Raw genomic sequence first — 8,644 nt, 5'->3', positions numbered from 1 at the left:
TATGTGTTGCAACCCACCTCTCACTGGGAGATAGGTTTTGCTTTGTGACAGTCTGCCCTGTTTTCATTGATTAGTAAGATTTCTAGAGTCTAAACATGGTTCATGTTAAGTACAGCATAGTGGCTGCATGGTCTCTGGAGTCAGACTCCCTAGGTATAAAGCCCTGCTCTGCCAGTGCCTTCGCTGCTGTTATCACCAAGTTATTCTTAACCTCTGGTTTCATCAGCTGTAAAGCGGGGGTTAAAATATTTTTACCTGATTTGGTTGTTGTGAGAATCACATGAGATAATATGTGTAGTGTCGATTTAATAAATAAAATCTATTTTATTATTGTTATTTATGTTTATAAAGAGAAAGATCTCCCTTCTGCTCTCTCTCTCATCAACTCAATGGACCACACCGTACAGGAAGTGCCAATGGTTTTTGGGGAATGCCTTTTAGAATGATGCTCTGAGTCAAAATATTGTTAGCAGAAATGGATGCCAATTCAAATTAGATTCTAAAGCAGGGATACAGACTCAAACCAGAAAGGGATGTCCTATTACCAGGAGCAGTTCTATTTTGGAAATGTTATTCTTCCCTCTACGATCAGTGTAATTGATGGATACCCTCACCCAACCTCTTTCCCAAGCTCTAAGCATGAGTAAGTACTACTGGTTGTCAAAGTTCAACCAGGGTGAACTGGAGTCACGGATGTGACTGGCTGGCTGCGTTGAAAGAGCTTGTGACTCTTGATCTCCAGGTCCCAAGTTTGAGTCTCACGTTGGGTGTAGAGATTACTGCAAAAAATAAATAAACTTAAAAAAAAATAAAGTGCACATAGTTTAACAAAAGCAACCATAAAGTGGCCATTAATTGAGAGTCTAGAATTTTAAGAAAAGAAAGCTGTTGCCTATTTGAAATAAATAATACAGGGAAGCATTTTAAGTACATAGTCTATAGTGGTAATCACTGAGGCTCTGGGAAACATCATAGATGGATTTGAGATTTCAGCTAAAGAATATATAATTTATTGCATCCTTCCAATTCAATTTGAAAAAAGGAACAAGACTAAAGTAGGCTTGAACCTTTCTGAGTAATTGGCCATGTGAGTCAGGGCAGCCTTAGTTGGTGATGCTGTGCTGAGATGCTTCAAAGCCTTATTAACAGTGTTTGGATCCCCATGAAATCCCACTATACCCAAGTTTAGCATGAGATTTGGGTAAGAATGGGGTTGATGGGCTTCATGGTTTATAAAATGAGGAGTGCTGATTTTAAAAAGTCAAGCTTTGAAAGCTTCGAGTCCTGCACTTGTGCATAGTGACTTTTTTTTTTTAATTTTTATTATTATTTGACAGAGAGAGACACAGTGAGAGAGGGAACCCAAGCAGGGGGAGTGGGAGAGGGAGAAGCAGACTCCCTGCTGAGCAGGGAGCCCAACGAGGGGCTCCATTCCAGAACCCTGGGATCATGACCTGAGCCTAAGGCAGACGCCCAACAACTGAGCCACCCAGGTGCCCCTGCACAATGATCTTTAACCAGCTTTACTTGGAGTGCGCACCGGATGGAATGTCAGCCTGGCTGGAAATTTCAGCAAGTTCTGTTGGATGGGGACATGGAGCATCGCTGCAGCCTTGTAGAAGTGTTGTTTCCTTTGTGGCACAGAAACATGTACCTGTGAGATGCACTTTTACCAAAGAAAAAAGATTGAGGTAGGCAATATTAGTAAATGCATGTTAGTTGCAAATGAGGAGGTTATAAGAACAGAAAATAGCAGAAAGTGGGTAGATGCCTCTGGGAAGCAGGAATCAGAATTCAGGGGAGAGACAGGTAACTGCAGTTTTTTATTATAAAACATGTAGAATAATTAGACTTATAAGATGACATACTTGTACTACTTTAAGTAAATATATATTAATTTTATTTTTAAGATTTTATTTGAGAGAGAGCATGCACAAGAGCATGAGTGGGGGGAGGGGCAGAGGGGCAGAATCTCAAGCAGAATCCCTGCTGAGAGCAGAGCCCAATCCCATTACCTATAAGATCACGACCTAAGCTAAAATCAGGAGTCAATGGCCCAACTGATGGAGCCACCCAGGCACCCAAATATATGTGAATTTTAAAAACACGAGTGAGTCTCAGGGAAATCAATTTGTTAAAATTTTTGGAAAGGATTAAGGCAGTGGCTTCAAAATTCTGATTTTTTTTTTTTTTTTCCCCCAATGGGAGACTGAATGAGACAAAAAAAGGACAACATGGAGGGTTACCTCCCTGGCTCAGTCAGTGGAGTGTATGACTCTTGATCTCAGGGTTTTAAGTTCAAGCCCCATGTTGGGTGTAGAGATTACTAAAAAATAAAATCTTTAAACACCACTCCTGTCAACCCACCTTGACTGAAAAGATAAGGTTTGCTGTTGTGCTTCCCTCTCCAACTGGATTTTGGGATAGGCAGGGATGTACTCCTGGGCAAAGGCACGGGGCCAGGAATAAGCAAGAAGGAATTCTCTGGGTGGAATCATTTCCTGTATGCCAAATGAAGTACATCTGTAGTTCCCAAGGAGAAGGTGTATCTTGTCCGATTCATGCAGCATTTCCCTATATGTAATTTTTCTGTATATTTCCCTATGACATGATAGTTAAGTCTTAATTAAATGTTTCAGCCTGCCTTGATGGTGTCTTTAGTCTAAGCTAACTAAGGGCAGAGGGTTAGGTCTTTGTGGTTGTCCGAAGAGACCCCCTCCCCACCTGGAAACTGCTCTAGAATAGTAAACTTTCTAGTTCTCAGGTTTGTTTTCTTTAAGGAAGATACTTTTTTTTTTTAATAATTTATCTATTTATTTGACAGACATCACAAGCAGGAGGAGAGGCAGGCAGGGGGTGGGGGGAGCAAGCTCCCTGCCGAGCAGAGAGCCCAATAAGGGGCTTGATCCCAGACCCTGGGATCATGACCTGAGCTGAAAGCAGAGGCTTTAACCCACTGAGCCACGCAGGCGCCCCAGGAAGATACTTCTTTATGCATTTCTTCTCCCCTGAAAACCAATGACATATACATTGTCATCATCCCCATTTTTACAGGTGAAAAACTGAATTCTTGTGAAGTTAAGGGACACATTCAAGGCCATGAGGTAGCAAATGGCAAGACTGATTAACAAATCCATACTTTTTCCAGACCATCCATAATAATTGCTATAATAAAGGTTCAGACCAGCAATTTGTTTAAATATGTGATTGCACACAGTAATCCACAGAAAATTATAATGCATTTAGTTATCTTGACCATCACCTCCCCTTACCTTCAGAGAGGTTGGATTTGTCCAGGAAGTAGTAAATGTGATCTCTTTGACAACCACATCTAAAACAACGAACAAGAAATATCAACGGCTTGTGGCAGCCTCAGAACACAGGATTTTACGTTGATTCGCTTTTTTTTTTTTTTTAAGATTTTATTTATTTATTTGACAGAGACAGAGAGAGGGCACAAGCAGGCAGAGGGAGAGAGAGAAGCAGGCTCCCCACCAAGCAAGGAGCCCCATGTGGGACTCGATCCCAGGACCCCGGAATCATGACTTGAGCTGAAGGCAGCCGCTTAACCAACTGACCCGCCCAGGCGTCCCCACTGATTCGCTTTTTTAAAAAAATTGATCTAATTCTCATTCACCTTTTTCAAGTGTATGATTCATCCTTTTCAAGTGTACAATTCAGTGGTTTTTAGTATATTCACCACTAACCATTGCCACTCTAATTCAAGAACATTCAATTCACTTTATTACTAAAGTTGATTTAACAAAAAAGTTCAATATAAAAAGGCACATGACCTGGTTTTTATTTTGCAGTAAAACGGGTGCTATGTAGAGGGGACATGTGGCAGCAGCTGATTTCTTCCAGTGAACACACCTATTGCTTATACCTGTTCCGAGGCTTCTAATACAATGATATTATTTCACTGTATAACCGCTATTCCAATATTCTTGTTCCCCCACGTGTTGCCATCGCCACACTTACATCACAAGATTTATAAAGGGGTCGAATCCCCACAATATTCACTGGACATGTCTGCCACCATTTAATCTCAATGATAATTTCTTGTCCATAAATTTTTTTCAACTCAGGAGGGTGAGATTTGCTCATGATGTCTATTCAAAGACCCAAACTTCGATTTACTTTTTAAATCCTTTTAAAAACGATTTATTATTTATTTGTCAGAGAGAGAGGGCACAAGCAGGGGGAGCAGCAGACAAGAGGGAGAAGCAGGCTCCCCATTGAGCAGGGAGCGTGACATGGGGCTTGATCCTAGGACCCTGGGATTATGACCCTAGCAGAAGGCAGATGCTTAATGAGCCAGGCATCCCCTGAAAACTCTTTTCTTACGAGTATAAGAGAATAGCTAGGTATGTGTGTGCAATTGAGAACTCCAAGAAAGATCTAGAGATCTCAAACGAAACTGGAGCCAGCAAACGTAGTGCTACTACTATAGTCTTTAAAAAGGGAACTGCATTACAAGTTATAAGAAAATGCCATAGAGCAGTGCCTGGGTGCTCGGTCAGTTAGGTATCTGAATCTTGGTTTCAGCTGAGGTCATGATCTCACCATTGTGAGATCAAGCCCCACTTTGGGCTCCACAGTTGGCAGAGTTGGCTTCAGATTCTCTCTCTCCCTCTGCTTCTCTGCCCCCCCCCCCACCTGCACACCCTCTCTCTTTAAAACAAACAAACAAATAAATAAATATCTTAAAAAATATATATGACATAGAGATACCACTGTGTCAATGGTCAGGCCATGGTAGAGACATCTGAATTTTGTCCAGTTCAAGAGCTGTTCTCTAAAAGTGACAAAAAGAAAAGGGTCCAAGGAGTGTAATGAAGATAATTAAAAGTAGAAAAGGTTCACAACGAAAGCTTCAGGATCTTGCAGTAATTTAGTCTAGGAAAGTTATTTAAGTGCAACTTTAAAGGATTCAAGAGGATTGTTATACCAAAAAATGTGATGACTTTTATTTATTTCCTTCTTTCAGCAAAGAAAAGACAAAAAAAAATTGATTCATTCTAAAGGAAGAAGGGTTAGGTTAGCATAGAAAATCACCAGACAGAGCCTTGTTAAAAGCCAAATGGTTGTGGCTGCAAAAAGTCCTCTAAAATTTTTTAGAAAAGCTTCTAAAGTTGCAAAGAATAGTTTAAAAAATTCCTTCACTCAGATTCACCAATGTTAACATTTTGCCACATTTGCTTTATCATTTTCTCTCTCATATATATATATATATATATATATATATGCATATATATATTTATAATCATTTGAGAGCAGAATTATATACATAATTCCCTTTATCCCTAAACAGTGGGTATTTCCTAACACAAAGGATATTCTCCTGCCAAACCACAGTAATATAAAAATCAGGAAATTAACACTAAGACAATGCTATTATTTTTTTTTTTAAGATTTTATTTTTATTTATTTGTCAGGGACAGAGGGAGAGAGAGTGAGCGAGCACAGGCAGACAGAGAAGCAGGCAGAGGCAGAGGGAGAAGCAGGCTCCCTGCCGAGCAAGGAGCCGGATGTGGGACTCGATCCCAGGACGCTGGGATCATGACCTGAGCCGAAAGCAGCCGCTTAACCAACTGAGCCACCCAGGCGTCCCGACAATGCTACTATTTAATCTACAGACCTTACTCAAATTTTCCTATTATCTTAACAATGTCCATTTTTTAAAAAAGATCTTATTTATTTATTTGAGAGAGAGAGCGCGCAAGCAGAGTGAGGGGCAGAGGGAGAAGCAGACTCCCCACTGAGCAGGGTTCCGGATTAGGGGCTCCATCCCAGGGCCCTGGGATCAAGACCTGAGCAGAAGGCAGACGCTGCACCCACTGAGCCACCAAGGCGCGCCTCAGTAATGTCCATTAAACGACGGGGGTGGGGGGCGGGGGGTGGATAAAAGTTCCGGGTCCAGGATTCATGCTGCATTTAGTGGTCATGTCTCATAAAGTCCTTTCCTATAGAACAGTTCTTCAGTCTTTGTCCTTCATAACCTTAATTTTCATGAATACAGGCAAGATATTCTGTAGCGTGTCCCACAACTGGGTCTCCGCTGCTAAGCACACCCACACACACCACAAAAAGATTCTCATTCGTTAGGGGAGTTTTAAGTGTGATCTTGAGTGAAGACCATAGGTAGAGTGACCCACACCCTTCAAGGTCCCTCCCAGAATTATTACTGTGTGAATCACATATTTAAATGTTAGAATTATTCTAAATGGTGGGATAGACAGTAAATCATTTTTGTATTCAGAACTGCAGTGTTGCATAGATTCCCCCAACCTTGGCATTCTTGCATTTTACGAGTTTATTTAACAAAAGTAGGTTTGTGCGTCTTAGAATTAGCCTCTCTTTTTAAACACTTGAGACTTAAATTACCTGTAGACTCCCATTTTCAGAATTTTGCCTTCTCAGTAATGAACTCTGCCCTCGCTAGGAAACAAGAGCTGCAAAAATGGGTGGGTGTTACTCATTAAAATCTTTCAACAAATATTTGTTGAGTGCCTAGTGTACGTCCGGCTCTGTTCCAACCCTGGGAATACGTTACGGAACAAAACAAAATCCCTGTCCTTGTAACCTAGTTGTACACATTCAAATTTAAATGAAAAACCTCAGAACCCGGGGATCCGACTTCCTTAAACAGGAAGACGAGTCTCTGAAAAGGAGCGGCTCTGGGATTGGATTCTAACGTGGACAGCGCCGCGGGATCCCTGATAAACGAGCGGAAAATAAAGTTCTCAGGTGATCCAAACGCACTACACAAATGATTAATCCAAGTACCAGAGGCCACAGAGGACTGGCGGCGAAGGACTTCCCGAGCGGCTGTAACCACTTTCTCAGCCACCGTCGGCCGCCGGGCGTTGGCCCTCCTCGCAGTCGTCGCGAGCGCTTGATCCGCCGGGCGTGGGCCACCACGCAACCGAGCCCCGCGTCCCCTCCAGGCGGAACCTCCCGGCCCAGGCAAATCCAAGCACCTGGGAACCGCGCTCCGCGAACGCCCCGCGGGGAGGCGGCTCTGGGGAACCGGCTCCTCCGGGCGGCCTCGCCCACTGCAATGCAATCTGGGTGGTTTTTCCAGGTCCCTCCCAACCTCGCTCCGCGCCCAGTCCCTGCCCCCGCGGCGCCTGCGGGCCGGGGAGCGTCGCACGCGGACCGGGGGTGGGGGGCGAGGCGGCCGCTGGACCGCGGGGGCCCCTTTCCCACCCTGCATCCCGAAGCCCGGGTGCGGAAAGCACGCGCCGCTGGAGCTCGAGCTGCAGACGAGGATGGTACCGAGCACCCTCGTGGTACCTTGAGCGTTGCCCGGCCCCGCCAGAGCCCAGCCTCCTCCCGCTCTCCTGGGACGCGAGCTGCTACCTGCGCCGCCGGCCGCAGCGCCTCCGCCCGCACGGTCCTGCCGGGAAGCGCCACGGCTCGTCCCTGGGCTCCTCCAACTCCGCCCCGCCCCCTCCCGCAGCCCGAATCCTCGGCGGCTGCCCGCTCCGCCTGCGCTTGCTCCCGGTGGGGGAAGCGCGATCTTCATCCTCCCCAGACGCGCATCCTGACAGGTTCTCAAGATTCGCACCCGGCTGGGTTCCTGCGGTGTGTGTGCTTGCCTGATTTCACACCATGAATATAAAGGGTGGATACCTGGGGCCCGACTAGTAATACCTCAGACGGATTTCGGTTTCCGAGAGTAGATAAGTTTGAAACCTAAAACTCGAGGAAACGTCCCCTCTGGAGCTTTTCTCTCACACGTTTAAAGGCCCTACCACGTCACCTTCCGACCTGGTGGCTGGGGGGGGGGGGTGGTCATGGTGGGCGTCTAAGCCTCGGTGCAGAGGTAGCTTAGCTAGAGGAGGGGGAGTGCTTGCGGGTTGGCCAAGCAGACACAGAAGTACAAAGGAAAAGGTATGAGTAGGGGGTTTGGGGTGAGAGCGGGAACTGAGGAAAACATTTGCTTTGGCCTGTTCAGGAAAGCTTTAGTGTGTACGTTTTCTTTAGAGCCTCGGGCACACCAAAGGAAGTGGGCCCAGCCATGGAGAAGGTTCTAGTACCCAACTAGCAGCCAGGACCGAACAAGACATAGCAATTTAAGGGAGTAGTTGGGAGACAAGGAAGTGGGGTCCATTGTGCCTCAATTTCCTCGTAGCGCGCTGCACCTGCGTCTTTGAGCGAAACTTGGCGTCTGAGTGTGATCCCTGGGCGCCTGGCTCAGTCTCCTGAAGGTGGGCAGCGTCCCGGGGTTTGGAGCAGCGAGCGTGCGCCTGGGCTCCGGCCGGGAGAGGGGGAGGGCCCACGGGGTTTCGCTTACAGTTTGCACTTGAAGGTGTGTTGGGGTCGGGAGCGGTTTTTCCGGTGTTTGGCATCTGCCCCCGCCACCTCCCGGTTGCAGTGGGCCGGTGGCTCCCCCCGCGATTCGCCCTGCCCGGGCGCCGCGCCCTGAGTAGCTCCGCACCCAGGGCTTCACCTCTGGCCTCCTTTCGCTTCCCGGCGCCAGGGCTTTTCCCTTGACCGTTTAAAAGAAACCGGCGTCGCTCCCCACAGCCGGCGTTTTTCCCTGCCCCTCCATCCCTCTCCATTACCTACAAAGAAGGGGTGACCCCCCCCCAGCCCACCACCACCACCACCACCACCACCACCACCACCACCACCA

General features: G+C 46.3%; 1 long non-coding RNA gene and 1 pseudogene across 8 annotated transcripts in view; both read right to left on the bottom strand.

The window, feature by feature from the left end:
• Window positions 1-1,501: 1,501 nt before the first annotated feature.
• LOC116868398 overlaps window positions 1,502-8,644 on the bottom strand; it is a 7,850-nt gene continuing 707 nt past the window's right edge. The window contains exons 1-5 of one of the 8 annotated variants that reach the window (XR_004382817.1): window positions 6,790-7,209; window positions 6,388-6,455; window positions 4,735-4,798; window positions 3,273-3,331; window positions 1,502-1,666 (exon numbers count right to left, since the gene is read on the bottom strand). This is a non-coding gene — a long non-coding RNA (uncharacterized LOC116868398). The other 7 variants (XR_004382818.1, XR_004382813.1, XR_004382815.1 and 4 more) reach the window with 7 other exon arrangements.
• LOC116868397 lies at window positions 3,851-4,107 on the bottom strand (annotated as a pseudogene).

The sequence above is a fragment of the Lontra canadensis genome, unplaced genomic scaffold (assembly GCF_010015895.1).
Source record: "Lontra canadensis isolate GAN:19392208 unplaced genomic scaffold, GSC_riverotter_1.0 scaffold15, whole genome shotgun sequence".
NCBI classification, from domain to species: domain Eukaryota; kingdom Metazoa; phylum Chordata; class Mammalia; order Carnivora; family Mustelidae; genus Lontra; species Lontra canadensis.
The sequence above is the reverse complement of the archived record's forward strand: the minus strand, read 5'-3'. Positions and strand labels throughout refer to the sequence as shown.